Source organism: Pieris napi, chromosome 9 (assembly GCF_905475465.1).
Source record: "Pieris napi chromosome 9, ilPieNapi1.2, whole genome shotgun sequence".
Lineage (NCBI taxonomy): Eukaryota > Metazoa > Arthropoda > Insecta > Lepidoptera > Pieridae > Pieris > Pieris napi.
This window is the reverse complement of record NC_062242.1, coordinates 451,069-467,310: the sequence shown is the minus strand read 5'-3', so window position 1 is coordinate 467,310 and position 16,242 is coordinate 451,069. Positions and strand designations below refer to the sequence as shown.

Below are 16,242 nucleotides of genomic sequence, written 5' to 3'. Positions count from 1 at the left end.
GGACTGAGTAATGATGAATCAGCCTACTTTGATGTTTACTTACAAACTCATATATTTATTAAATATACTCGCGAGTCTGAACATATAATTCGTATAGTGTGTGTAATTTTACGAGTACATTTTTATGCCAAAGCAGCGTTGGTCATGGCCGTATGATTTTTCACTATGAGATTGTTAGTGTGAACGGTGTTATTTGCGTAATTACCACTTGTACGAAGAAGATAAATATTTCATGGAATTGGCATTTTTATACAAATATCTTACAAATTTTAATAACAATAAAATATACAAATACAGTATTTTCAGTAATCGTTAAAAGAAAATTCATTTTTAACACAATAAAACCTTAATTTTATAATTATTAACTGTGGATTACTTGTTTAAACCTGTAAACATCAAGCAAGCATTGGTTTAAAATACAAAAGAAATAATTGTGTCAACTTCACGCTTTTAATTGAGTATAAGAGTTTTTTTTTTTTTTATTATGATTGGACAATTCACACCAATTGACCTAGTCCCATGCTAAGCTGGTGAAGCTTGTGTTATGGGTACTAGGCAACGGATATACATACATATTATAGATACAGACATATAAAAACATATTTAAACACCCAAGACCTAAGCACAACACCAAATGCTCATCACATCGATGTTTGTCTCAGCCGGGGATCGAACCCTATAGTATTTACACCTATAGTATTTTTAGGTGCACTACAACACCTCAGTCAGTCAGTTAAGGCTTGAAGGAGATTTATAATTCAATTTTATTTATTCTTACTTACGGAAGGTATTCTATTACAGTATATCTTTTAATGTCCATTTGGCAATTCGAATTCAGTAATAATGCAACACTAACCAAACTAGAGTTCTATACCCGTAACTAAACTATGTCATCATTTACACCTTTGTGCTCATAACTTGTTTGACAATTGAAATTTGCCAAGATGACTTATTTCAAGTTGTAGTTCACACATTGTGTATTATATAAAAATTAAACGTTTAATTTAGATGTATGTGGAGCTTATTATTCTTAGAGGTATGTAATAATCATTTAATTTCACCACATATCTAGTCTAATCACGTCTTAAATTTCGTAGATAAGTACATACTTTGATTAGGTATAATTATAAATTTTTATTCACTTAATGGACAACTCTGAGAATGACTGTTAATACGGTATTTCAGTTTTGAGAAACTTTTATATATTCTATTTCGAATTAAATTTACTTATAATTTTATACACTTAAAATAAGTGGGCAATTTAAAATAATTAGCAATTAAATCAAAAATGGAATCTAAAAATAATAAACATAAACCTTATTTCAAAAGCATTTTAATAACATAATATGTACTTAGCATAGTTTAAAACATAATTATAAAACATCATTTATACTTAAGTCAGTCGCGAATTTCATAATTTAATAGGAGGAGGTTGCACAGGTAGAACTTACCAGGCGTAATTAGTACCAAGGCCAGTAAATGTCATATGGGACACTAATGGAGCTTGTGAATAAGTTAAAGCTTTAATAGAATGATCCTGGATTAAGTGAGGGGAGTATGACACCTCCGGACCTTTAGTTAGAACTGGTACTCCATGGTGATATATAGGAGCAGTATATGTGTTCACTGGTGAAATTGAATATTGTGGATATGTATGAATCGGTGTTGAATAGACAGGGTAAGTGTGAGTTATATAAGCGCCATTGTTTGCAATTTGGGTGTACTTATCGTTGAATAGTGGGGTTCTCGATTTTTCTGCTTGCTCCTCATGAATTGGGGCAGGATTATTAGGAACAAGGTGGTTGGTGTTAAGAGATGATTGGTCGATTGACGCACATTTGGCTACAACCAAGTATGTGGTGATGATGAAAATCTGTAAAAAATAATAGATACATTTAAAAAGAAGATTTTGTTTTTGATAACAAAGAATGAAACGCACACAAAGTTGTAGAAGATATGGAAATTAACAAGGTTTATAGGGTCAGTGGTGAGTGTTTTTAAAACATTTGAAAAACTATTGGTTAGGGAAATTGAGTAAAGATTATAATGAACATACAACTTTAGACATGAACATACAACTTTAGAGATTTAACAACTCCAAAGAAAATGTACGAGAATTGAAAATTTATCATTTCTTGATTTTCATGAACATTAATGAAATTATATAATATTATTAATAAATATTAAGAAAAAGATATAATTATAAAAATAGCATTTTCCTTACCTTACAAATCATTTTGTCTTGTAGTCCCAACATTTCAGTAACCGAATGACAAAAATTATTAATCGCAAGCTTTTTATAAGACAGTGAATTTAATCGATCCTGAGAAAACTATAAGCTTATTTAACAAAGTAATGGGCCATACATCACTTGTAAACGTGTTAACCTTAAAATTAACCTTTGACATATTTTTAAACTTCCAAAAAAGAAAAGTGGTTATATGGTGTGAATTCTTCATTCATATCTTGTTTTTATGACCGTGCCTTGACGAATTGCATTTATTGTATTCATATTTCCACGACTGAATATGGCAATGCCAACTTCAATAAATATATATGTTTTAATATAGGTACACTGTTCTGCTAAGAAAGTGAGGTGCATGTAAAAATTTATCTATCGCTAGTCCGATGTCCGAGTCGATGGTCAATTGTTTTTCTGAGGGAAACGTTAGAAAATATTTGTTGTGGTATTGCAATGAAACCTCTAAAGCTCGGATTCTCTGTCTAAAAGGACTTCTATTACTTACACTAAGAACTTAACGTTAACTTAGACGTACAGATGTCCCATATAGGATAACAGCATTTGGATAAATTAATATTTAAAGCCATAATTATAATAAGAAAACAGCTTTATACAGCTGTTTCTTTGCACTCGTTCGACATAGTTTGTCAATGAAACACTTAAAATATTAGCACCAGTTAGCAAACGTGGGCGTAACCTAAATTACAGCTGGTAAACAAAATATCAATGTATGAATCAGAGTCACCTGCGATTGCATTTTGTTTAAGTAAATACTTAAAAATCTACTAAAACTATTTGATACTAGCTCGTCGTAGCGTAATGTTAGCTTATTCAGCCTACCTATCAATTTTTTTAGTTTTCTAATAGTAGTAGGTATAGATACCGACAGACCATCACAGATACAAATTACGACTGTATTTCCTTTTTTGTAAGATTTATTATTGTTCATGCTTCGGCTCATTACAAAAATAAAATAAATAAATCAGTAGCACTACAACTTATTTAGGCCTGGGCCTCGGAATTCTGTATCTGTTTCATGATCACTTGTCAATCTAATAGGCAAGTAGGTGATCAGCCTCCTGCGCCTGACACCCGCCGTCGACTTTTTTTTGGGTCTAAGGCAAGCCGGTTTCTTCACGATGTTTTCCTTCACCGTTCGAGCTAATGTTAAATGCGCGCATAGAAAGAAAGTCCATTGGTTGCACGGCCGGGGATTGAACCTACGACCTCAGGAATGAGAGTCGCACGCTGAAGCCACTAGGCCAACACTGCTCGCCTCATTAATTATATAAATTTAAAAATGTAATAAAGCGCATAGGTCTGAACTAAGTTGGTTTTAAAAATATATTTTTATTACAGTATCGAAAGATTTTAAAATGGAAACGCGATTTTCATATTTGAGTTTGCGGTGTAATTTTCTTTGCTCGGAATAAAATCTGAGAAGATTTTCATAAAATTTAAGGAAAACATTGCAAGTTCAGTACATACAAGAGCCTCGTAATAAAGCTATGAAAATTTAATACGACGCGGTCCTTGAACGACATCAATAAAACATGAAATGTAAGCGACAATCCCTGTACGAGTGCTCTTTGTTGAATATATTTGTTTGATGGCTGAGGGTGACACATGAATTGTTAATTAAATGTCAAATCCATGTCCGACTTATTAAAAAAATCCCAAATCGCTTTGAACTTCTCGTTTAGTGATAAAATCACTGATATTCTATTAGTATATTTCAAGAGCGTTAATATTTTTCATTAGAGCGTGAGTGGAATCAAATATAACAGATATGTTGTGGCCTTTTGGCCTTTTGACTGTTCTGATTGAAAAACTTCTAACATAACTCGTAGTACAGTGGTTATGGCCTGTTTTTTCGAATTAAACCCTGAAAGTCTCGCGGTATAAGAAGGCACAGTGATAATTTTCCAACAGCAAAAATGCCCCTCACTCCATTAGGGTGTTATGTAAGATAAAATTTAAAGATCTTCGGAATATATTAAAACAAATCCGGTGATTAATTTTAAATGTACTTATACGTAATCATTTGCAATCTCAAAAGCTGACATGTATAAATTTGTAGTGTAATTTATTATTATTACTTAATCATTTTGTCCTGTCTTCAGAGTAATTAAGCTTTGCATACGACCTTGCTACAGTTATGATTCGTCTTTGAAAAGAAGTTGCACTAATAAGAGCAAGGTACTTTCAATACTAGATAATAATATTATTCTATTTACAAAATCATCGATTTGTTTCGGGACAGTGGGATAAAGTCTATATATAAATTGTCATTAGCTCTGACTGGCAACAATCTTAATATTGAATAAATAGGAAGCCATATCTCTTTAGAATTTAGCTGTTCTTCATTTTAATTAACCTCCAACACTTAGGTAAAATAATTAAAAACATAAAGCAGTGGCACTACAACCTTTTTGGGTCTTGGCCTCAGGTTTCTGTATCTGTTTCATGATCATTTATCAATCTAATAGGCAAGTAGGTGATCAGCCTCCTGTCGACACACGCCGTCGACTTTTTTGGGTCTAAGGCAAGCCGGTTTCCTTACGATGTTTTCCTTCACCGTTCGAGCAAATGATAATATGCAAGAAAGTCCACATAGACGGGGATCGAACCTACGACCTCAGGGATTAGAGTCGCATGCTGAAGCCACTAGGCCAACACTGTTCCCTGAATTTATGCCATAGTCATCAGTATCTATAATAAATACTGTATTATATATAAAGTACCTCGTTATTAAAATAAAACATGTTTGTAGCAGAGAAATTAATACATCTGACCTTCGTTTTTGGCCATATACAGTAAGTACATTAGTAGAACTACCAATAAAATAACCATTATCTAAATGTTTTAAACCCTGACCTTTGTATAGTGTTGCCAACATCAAAGCTTCCATCAGGGAATCGACTAATTGCCACCTTTGTCAATTGTATTTGGACCATCGCCAGTTATTCAACCCGAAAGGCGAAACTGCTTTTATCGCCTATAAAAAGGATTAATACTAGCCTTAATTTGAAGGTCAGATTTAGACTAGATTCTGTTAAATTTAGTGACAATTTTTTTGAATTCTTTCCTATAGGAATCGAACACGAAATGAAAAAGCAGAAACCACTTTATCATTAAGCTGTTATATATTCCGTATTGATTTGTCAACGCTACATTTAAGATGGATAAAAGATAGACTGGACCTACTGAAAAGAGCTATACATCTCTTTCGCCGACGACAAAAGAAAAGATGGACAGATGACGTAATAGAAATAGCGGGGAAAAACTGGATGAATATTGCGAAAGACAAAGAAAAATGAAAATATATGTAGAGGAGGCTTTTACCATAAATGGGGCCATATAAATACAAGAACAATAAAAAAACTAACCTTAATTTTTAGAACATATACTGAGAAAGCAGGATCGTTTTACTAGTTTGGTGCATCAGATAACCGACACAAGGTCAATGTCCAAAGGTAAATTTGAAATACCCATGGTGCAAAATTATTATGGAGATAGAACGTTGAAGAAGCGGATTCCATACTTGCTCAATAGTTTACCCGAGGACATAAGACGTGAGACTTCATTGGATAAATTTAGAGGTTTATTAAAAAACCATTTGTTAAATATGCTGTAACCTATAGGTAATTTAATTATATTAGTGTTAGTAGTAGTAGTGTTAGTAATTTAGTGATTTAGAAGTTATGTTTATTTAAGGCGAGTTACCTGCAGTCAAACTGCGTAAGCAGTTTTGCGGGGCATGGTTTGAATTAAGGTGTAACTTTTTTTGTGAATAAATATATTTAAATAAAAAAAAATATTTAAACTAAACAATTATTGTATGGATTAATTAATAAAGCTTTAATAATAATAAACACATATAGAGCAGTATGTATTTGCTGCTACACCAATATTATTTTTAGAGAACTGGATATTGTAGTTAACATATCTCGAAGATAGTCGTGACGAGCCAAAAAGGCTATGTGTAAATGTATCATTCGTCATTTCGGATTGAGCAAGATATGCCCGTAGCAGATATCAAAGATATAATCTTCGCGTAACCTCGCTGATGGAGGCCGGTATATTTTTGAAGGATAGAAAAATGGCAACATACAGTGGACGTACACTGAATTAATTGAAAATGCCGTTTTTGCGTAATTTGTTTAAATATAACTTATATTATCAAAGGTTATCATTATAATAACAATGGCCGCGAATAAAATTAATTGTTCTATGTTACGTACAAGGAAGTTTTGAGCTATTTCTATCCTGATTTCATCACTGTAACAAAGATGAATTGTATTACAATTGTGAAGTAATTATTAAAAATAAGTACAACGATGTAATTGGCATCGTAATGAATGTTTATAGCATTATTTATGAGAGCTGCGTTGAATATCTCAATTTTATTTGGAATTTATGACATCGTTTTATAGACTCGAAACTAGAAGGCGCAATAAAAGAAGCCAATCTATATTTTTGGATGCCTTCAAAGTACTTTTGTTTATGTTTTGAATTAACTTTTTATTTCTTTTTCTGGGTTATGATAAAATATTTATTATATACTTGATGTGATTATTATAGAGTGAATAATCATTACGATTATTTTCCAAGTCGAATCAAATTCAAGAAGAATTTTTTTTTGTTAAATCTTTTGATATTTGTCAGGTATAAATATCGAATTTGGTTACATCTGTGTGTATGTTACACACACATATGAGTCGTCACAATAATAACTTTTACCGCATGCAGGTTCAAAGTTGCTGAAAAACACACTTCCTTAGTTTTAATTAACCATCAGAGTAGCCAAATGGTTAACCATACTTCCTCTAACCGGCGGTTGTGAGATTGAATCCTGGCTGTAACCAATACAAAACTTGTTTGTATATGGTGAAGGAAAACATCTTTAGGAAACCGGCATTTTCTATACCGTAAAAAGACTACGCGTGTCGGCCACAGACGGCTCATCACTTACGAAAAAAAACTGGGTCAAATTTAGTGTAATTTGCGTAACAAACATAGTTTTAACAGTTTGGATATATCTAGTTAACTTCAATTGGAATATATCGATCCTAGTACATTTAACATAGTAGAATTGAATTCATGTAAATAAGATCAGATTACAACATATCCACTACTTAGGCCAGGTGTAAAGGTCCTGTTGACATTTGTACAGCCTTGTGCAAGTTGGTCAGTGTTGGCCGTGTACTGTGGATAATTTTAAACAATTTTAAACGCACGATTTGGGAGGACGGACCGCACGTTTTTAATCGGCCTTACGCCTTTGTTTTTTTATGTTTGCGTATTTTTTATATAGTTAAAAGTAACATTGAAAGCAGTGATACAGCATTCCTTTAACAAGGCTTAGAAAAAATTATAGTTAATATTAAAAGCAAAGTATTGACAGTTAGCTTAAATCTTTATTTCAATAAGAATTTTTTTAACGTAGATTTAAACACATTTTAGAATGCGAATTAATAATAATTCGTCGACTGTTGTTATGTAATGTTGTTCTGCCTATAACATTGAATCATATAAGAGTAATAACTCGAAAATAAGAAGGCGGTTCTTTATCTTGAACTGATTTTGACAATTTACAATTTAGACCTTGCTTTATAGAAGGTTTCATCAATACATAAGTGTCGCCGGGGGCATATTTTTACTACTGTTAACGGCCTATTTGGCTGACTTCCTATTAAGCACTTCTATCAGGATGTTAACGAATATTACGACCTCTTTTAGTTAACTAATATTGATATCTATAAGGAAGCAATTGGTATTCATTTTTATAAATTAAACATGCTAGTTTAAAAACCTCACTGGTAAATTACTTAGTAATTATTTTAATTGTTTGTATTAACTATGAATCGACTCTAACAATTAAAAAAAAACAATCCACAAAGAACTACATATAAAGACCTAAGTAACTGTTACAGTCCCGCCTTTATTATAAAACTTGGATTAACGTTTTGGTTACCATGGATACGATGTCAATTCTATTAAATATATTGGAGACCATGGTAACAGAGGCCGATAAAATCGAATTTATCAACGCGTCTTTCATAAAACTTTCTTTTCTTAACATATTGTTAAAGGTTAAGCATGTTGGAATTACGTACTTAACTTACCGAAATTAGCTTTGTCATTTGAAAAGTAAAATTTTCCAAACTCCAAATCAGGGTATTTTTATAGCTTCATTTCTCGGAAAGATTACCGTATATAATTATACAATATACATATTCCCGATTTTTAGATTTAAATACTTTTTTGACGTACTTGATTTATTGTCCTATGTTCTAAAAAGAAGGTGTGCACAGTGCATGGTCGGCCGCATATCGTCGCGTCAATTTCTGGTCATGTCAGCCAGTTCGTGCTTCTTCTACACAAAACTTCTTAATCAAGTATTAAGAAGGACACTAAGTTAAATTGGTTAAGAAATACCTCGAAAGGCAGCTGATTCCACATAGCGGTGGTGTGCGGCAAAAAACGCCTTAAAAATGCTTAGTTGTGGAATCACGGACATCGAGGAGATATGGGTGGAATTTCATATATGTTTTTTTTACCAAATAATGCATGTTTGTTCAGTTAACCTTGTATAAAGAAAAAATAGTCTATATTCGAGTACTATAATAAGGATTACATTACGTGTTTAATATTAGTACACGACCTCCGACGAAGTAAAGGCCTGCTCCATATTCTTCCATTTGTCTCTCATGTTCGCTACTATTTCCAATCGTTCCCCGCTATCTCATATATTTCATCTTCCCAGGTTTCTGGTGGGCATCCTCTCTTTTTCCTTCCTACTGGACCATTCTAAGTAAGGGTCTCTTTGACCAATGTGACCTTTTTTGAGTGTGTTACGACTCTGTGTTGTTTGGCTTCGTATTACACCGTATATAACTTTGTCTTTAATTTTCAACCGAAGACAATAACGCTCCATAGCCGTTTGGCATACTCCAATGTTCTTGAATAGCACTATATTAATAATATGTCGAAATTCACATATAAAAAAATTATCAAATCGATGTATATACAAAATGATGTATAAATATTTAAAACAGTAGTATGACATTTCTAGCCCATTGTTCTCCATACAAAACTACCTTTTGGAAGGAGCAACTAAGTAATTTTTTAAAATATTTTTAACTTATAATTTTGACTTTCAAAAATGCCTTTTTAATAGGCCTAATTGAAATATGTGGTTTGATGTGTTTGTGACTTTAATCAATATATCTAAGAACTGATAACGATAACGAAATAAATTTGATTATGAATAAATTATAGGTATATTCCTGTTAGAATTACAAGTAAAATACGTCCAGTAAGTCCAAATAATACCGGATATAGAAACTTGAAGGTCGTTTTCTGTTGACTATGGTACTTGCTCGCTTTACTGATATCCTGTACGAAAAGCGATTTATCAAAATTATGTTAGTTTTTATCGTAAATCTTAATCGATAGGCGAGTTTTAAAGTTCAAAATTAATTCAATGTAGGCTTTTCGCATGGGAATGATAAACCGGTATTGGCAGAGAGAAAATTGTATACACTTTTATTATTTATACTGCAGAGTACTTTAATAGACATATGAAGTGTATTTAATTAGATGTGTAGTAACAAAAACTATAGGTAATGTTGAGACATTTTACTTAGTATCAGAATCATGGTTTTTTAATATAAGGTTTATAACATTTAAAGCTTTGAAAACATCGTAAGAATTACATTTAACAATTTCGTATTAACTTAAATATGAGCATTTTCACTTTAAAACACTTCTTAAGAAGTTAAATGAATAAAATTTCAGCAAAATTGCGGTGAAACAATGTAAAAAGAAATTTAAATATTGCAATTTGTAACTCGAGTCAAAAATGAGCATCTCAAACCACTTTCGTACTTCACAGTACGTGTTTTGTTGGTCTTTAATGACGCTGTTACCGTAATAACAGCGTACTCTCTCACCTTGAACTATATTCAGTACCGTGGGCGAAAACGCTTGTCGTCTTAATATTACCTTTGATACACGATTACCGTGACACTTTGTCATATTAATATCAATTTTGCAATTAACTGCTAACTTCAGTCTATTGCCTCCGTTTATACGACGTTCGGTAATGTGCTTAGCCGGCTTCGACTACTAGAGATTATTCTGTTTGCAACTTGAAGGTCAACTCAAATGTCATCTATAAAATAGATGCAATTTCCTCTACCGTTAAATAGATATTTTATATATTTCCTTTATATACGTTTCAGAGCTTTTAATCTGCTACAAACAAAGTGTCGTTTTCCATTTAAATGGAGCCCGGTAACTTTATCGAATCACAATTAAACAGATTAATAAGATTATAAAGTTTATTCCTTGTTTATTGAAGTGAAATCCAATCCAGCCATTGTTTGAGAGGATTCTAAGTATAATCTCAGTTATAAATGGCTCGTCTTTCGTCATTATTGCTACGTTTGTTATCTATTACGGGGAATATTTTAAAATAAAAATTGAACCAATTAAGTTCGGTGGCGGTTGTTGGAAGGATGTTCAAATAAATGAAACGCTTTGTTTGAAGCTAAATGTCAACTATCTTTAATCGTTTAAAACAAGGGCTTAAACCATAAAATTAGGGGTAGTAGGGTTGCGACGCTGGACTTACAAAAAACTGTAAGTAACTTATTTTAGAGTCCTTAAAACTAAGTGACACACCTGTTACGTATAATACAAGTGATGTCGACCTATTGGACATTGAAAACAAGAAAGACGTTTTACAATTCTCTGACAAATCTGTTTTTAGTATCGATTAGTTTATTAAAAAAACTGATGAGCATCTTAATTCGGGTATCTGTGTGCTTGAACGTATATATAAACCTCTGGGTATTTTTAAAGTTGGTTAAAACAATCATTAGTAACTATCATTATTAAATTGACGTCTGATTAATCTCGACAGGCCGATATTAAAAGTATTGCATATCCAAATCACGATGTTACACAATCACAGATGTAAATACTAAACACTCAAAATCTCTTAGAGTAATTTAAAAAGAATGAGGTGATTAAAATAAATTACGAAGGAGGATTTCTTAATCAAAGTTTTCTTCAACTTCAAATAGGATTTTCTTTTCAAGAATTGCGCGAAATTTAAGTTTAAATGTAAGAGATCTAACATGGTAATAAAATTCATAATTAACTACGAAGCTGGTAACTTCGTGGAGACTGAAGTAGCTTACTCTTTGCGTAGAGATTGAATCTTTATACTAAGCCAGTGTTCATTATTATAGACATTCTGATTACGAGTTAAATAATATTACTAAACATCGCTACCTTAATTTATATTAATTTATTGAGGTCACAACATGTATGCAATATATTATAGTTCACTTTTTTTAAGTAATAGGAGGCAAACGGGCAGAAGGCTCACCCGGTGTTAAGTGATACCGCCGCCCATGGACACTCGCACTGCCAGAAGGCTCGTAAGGAGCCCGAAGTCGAATTGATTCGGAAATACTTCATTGGGCAGCTGGTTCCACATAGTGGTGGTGCGCGGCAAAAACTGCCTTAAGAAGCTCAGTTGTGGAACGACGGACGTCGCGGTGATACGGATGGTATTTTGTATTCTGCTTTTACGTCCGATGATGAAACTCAGCTGCAGGTATTAGTCCGAAGAACTCGATCTGTTATCTCTCAACGAATTGTCTTTATAGGTAATTTTATGTACCCTAAGCTACAAACACCCCGCTCGGTCCGTATATTATATGTGAGTGTAAGACACGAATTGTCGATTTGAAGACCTACGTGCTGGTGTGTTTACGATCGTACTATACCCTAATAGCAAGTATTTATTACGCACATAATAATAATGCATTGGTACCCAGCTAGAGTTCGAACAGCCTCATGATTGAGAAACGCCTGCTCATGATGTTTTACTGACTTTACTATTGTTATGAGGCAGTGACTAAAACTTGTTTTTAAAACTAACAAACTTTATTTAAAATTATGTTTACAAAAACTAACGTTGGAGTTCGAATATGGAATAGAAGTGCCTTTGAAAGGATCGGGATTTGGTACTTAAAGGTTTGGGTAGGAGTAGGGATACATTAGGGGAACAAACAATGTCATTAGGTACTTAACTATAACTTATCACTACATGAACATATGGTTAAACTTATACAAGGCAAAAATAACAGTTGAAAGTTTAATAATATAGTGGGGACCACATAACACCTCCCCCCTTAAAATAAAGGTTGCGCCTGTTGGCGTGAACTTTTTGAAGAAGTTTGTTGGGCGTCCTCTTCCTCGTCGTCCGAGCTGATGCAAGCCGTCGTCGTCGTCGTCGTATTGTATGTAGACATCGGGATTTCTATTTGTTGTCGTCTTCGGGATTGGTCGAAGCAATTATTAAATATTTGAATGCATCCTTGTTCGTGAGGGTTTCTTCTTGGGTAAAAGTATTTGAAGAGGTTGCAACAATTGCAAAACTTGTAAAGAGTATAAATAAGAAGGACTGATCCAAGTGATAAACTCATTAGAGTGAAATTGTATGGATGTTCTTGAATGATATATTTGTCTTGATTTAGTATTTTAGAGTGATGTTTGATCTCGTCTTTAATAGTATTGAGAGAGTCTAAGGAAACATCGTTAATTTGGATAGGTACGAGTCTTGGATTATAAAGATCTGGAGTTCCTTCGATGCAGCGATTTTCCACGTCGACAGTAACAATGGGATGACTTATGTTTTTCGATTTCGAGTCTTCAGCGATGAGTGTAACCATTGGTGTATAAAATTTGCATGCAGGTTGTAGCAGAATTATTCCGTGTCCAAATATTTCGCCATGTGTAGTTTTTCCGTTGCATTCCATAGCATATGTAATTTTCTTCGAATCCTATTCTGACAATAAGATAAGGACCTTCCCATTTCGAATCTAAGTTATTAGGGTTAGGCACCTTGAGCATTACGTAATCGCCTACGTTATACTTAGCGATGTTTCTAATATTTTTATCATAACGTTCTTTAGCTTTTTCCTTCGTCGCTTGTAAGTTACGTAAAGCAACGTCACGAGAAACTTTGAGTCGTTCATTAAGATCATGTAAATAATCACAGGTTGTATATTCGTTTAATTCTTTTAGAGAGTAGAGTGATCGAGGTTTATACCCAAAAAGTAATTCATGAGGCGTGAAACCCAATGATTGATTAACTGCTGTGTTATGACATATAACTGCGAAAGGAATTATTTGATCCCAATTGCAATTATTTTTCTTATGATACGATCGTATATGATCTCTAAGAGTAGCATGGAAACGTTCTATAGAACCATTACTTTGAGGGTGGTAAGCTGTGCTCAATGTATGATTTGAACCTAACAATTTCATTAATTGTTTTATGATGCTATTTACAAATTCTGTTCCTTGATCTGAGTGAAATCGTTTGGGAACGCCGTAATGTTGACAGAAGATTAATAGAGTCTTTGCTACGGTAATTGCTTGTTTATCTACAATAGGATAAGCTTGTACAAACCTTGTTAAATCATCTTGTAAGGTTAAGATGTACTTATTAGAGTCATGGGTTACTTCCGAATAAGAAACTAAGTCGATAGAGACACGTTCAAAAGGTTCAGTGGATGATGAAGTTATTACCATTGGAGCTTTATAAGTTTTTCTTTGTATCTTACTCCGTTGGCAAATTTGACATTTGTCAATGTAATTTTTAATAGTGTCGGTCATACCTTTCCAAAAATACTCTGATCTTATTTTTCGTGTGGTTTCAACTATACCACGGTGACCAGACAAAGGGTCATCATGAAAAGATTTTAAAATAGAAGGAATATCTTCAGGATTAGGAGTCTTCACTTTGTTTTCACAGATAGTAATCTTACAATTATAAATGTCTGCTAAATAAGATGTAATATGTAGTTGTTCATTGCCTTTTAATTTACAAGTTGCGTCATCTTTTAAGTCAGGTACGTAAAGTGATTTCAAATCGTTATTCTGTAAACAGCTAAGAAGTGACTTAAAATAGCTTTCAGAATCCCAAGGATCGAAATATAAGGGTCGAGAATAGTTAAAGTAAATGTTTTGTTTTTTGTTGGAAACCAATAAGTCAGTTTCGTAGAGTGCTTTAGACTTTTTTTAGAAATGGTTCCACTTGAGAACACATTGAAATAGCTTCGTTGTAAAGATTGTTCTTATCGGAAATGTCACAAGAAATAGCAATAAATATGTCTTTATGTCGTTCGTCTAACAGCTTATCTGGTGAAATATGTAGATTTGGAGTGTCGAAACTATAATCTGAAATTTCTGTAAAGTGTTGATAGTTTAATTGTAAATAGTCGTCGTGAGAATCGATTTCGTTCTTATCAGTATTTTTGTCACAAGTTAAGTCAATAGTATTTGTGTTAAGAATTGAAGGCCTAGAGAGTGCGTCGGCATTAGTATTATTTTTACCAGCTTTATAAATTACTTCGTATTCATATTCTTCGAGTTTGAGACGCCAGCGAACGAGACGACTTCCAGGGTCTTTTATACAGAAAAGCCATGTTAATGGTTTATGATCGGTAACGATCTTGAACTTTCTACCAAATAAATAGGGACGAAAATGCTTAACAGCCCAAACTATGGCTAATAATTCACGTTCAATGGTGGAATAATTTGATTCTGCTTTGTTGAGAGTACGTGATGCATACGCAATAGGTAGATCTTTACCTATTTGCCCTTGCGATAAAACAGCGCCAATCGCATGAAGAGAAGCGTCTGTTGTTAAAATAAATTCTTTAGTAAAATCAGGATATTGTAAAATAGGAGGATTGGTAAGGAGATGTTTGCATTCTTCAAAGGCTGATTGTTGAGTTTCACCCCAAACAAAAGGAACATCTTTCTTAAGGAGACTAGTTAAAGGTTTTGTTAGACTACTAAAATTAGAAATGAAGCGGCGATAATAGCCGGTTAGGCCAAGGAAAGACTTGATGTCTTTGCATGATTTGGGAACTGGAAAATTATCGACTGCGTGAACTTTATCAGGATTAGGTTTTACACCTTCGCTAGAAATTATATGCCCTAGATAGGCTACTTCTTTCCTAAGGAATTCACACTTATCTGGTTGAACTTTTAAGCCATTTTTCCTAAGTCGATTGAAGACTTCGTATAGCTTTTGTTCGTGTTCTTGTAAACTAGAGGCGAAGACTACTATGTCATCTAAGAAGACAAAGCAACGTTCACCTTGTAATCCATAGAGTACGCTATCCATAGCACGTTGAAAAGTTGCTGGAGCATTCTTTAATCCAAATGGCATTCTTAAAAATTCATAATGTCCATACGGAGTATTAAAGGCAGTTTTAGGAATATCGTTTGATTCGAGTTCGATTTGGTGGAATCCAGAGGCGAGATCTAAAGTAGTGAAGTAAACAGAATGTCCTAACTTGTCGAGTATATCTGTAATGTTAGGTAAAGGATAACTATCACCTATGGTTATATCATTAAGTTTACGATAATCGATAACGACGCGCCATTTTTGTTTGCCGGAGGCGTCTACTTTTTTAGGGACTACCCAGATAGGACTACTCCATGGTGAAGTACTCGGACGTATTATATTTTCATTTAGCATTTTATCGACCTGGGTTTTTACTTCTTGTTGATGTATATGTGGAAACCTATATGTTTTCGTATTAATTGGAATATTTGATGTGGTAGGAATAGTATGCTTAGTATGGTTTGTAAATGTCAGTTTGTCACCTTCTGTATAAAATATGTCAGAATATTCAATTACGATTTTATTTAGGGAGTTTGATTCTTCTTTGTTTAAATGGTCGCCTCTAATGAGGGACCAAACTTTGCTCTGACGATCTGTTTGGGAAATACAATTAAAATTATTTATCTCATGTTGAGTTTGTTCCTTAGTATGTTTGTCAAAGTCAAAAATAGTAACAGGGATGGAAGGAGTGCTAATAATCTTATCTTGTTTGTCTAAATTAATGCAAGTTGTAAGAAAAGAGTTGTTTGCGACGGTCACTAATGAGCGTGGAATA

At 33.3% G+C, this 16,242-nt stretch overlaps 1 long non-coding RNA gene across 1 annotated transcript; it reads right to left on the bottom strand.

Moving 5' to 3' along the window:
• Positions 1-1,316: 1,316 nt before the first annotated feature.
• Positions 1,317-2,332, bottom strand: LOC125052634. The gene is made up of 2 exons (XR_007117467.1): positions 2,225-2,332; positions 1,317-1,873 (listed from the first exon to the last, which is right to left on the bottom strand). It is a non-coding gene; the product is annotated as an uncharacterized LOC125052634 (long non-coding RNA).
• Positions 2,333-16,242: the final 13,910 nt, after the last annotated feature.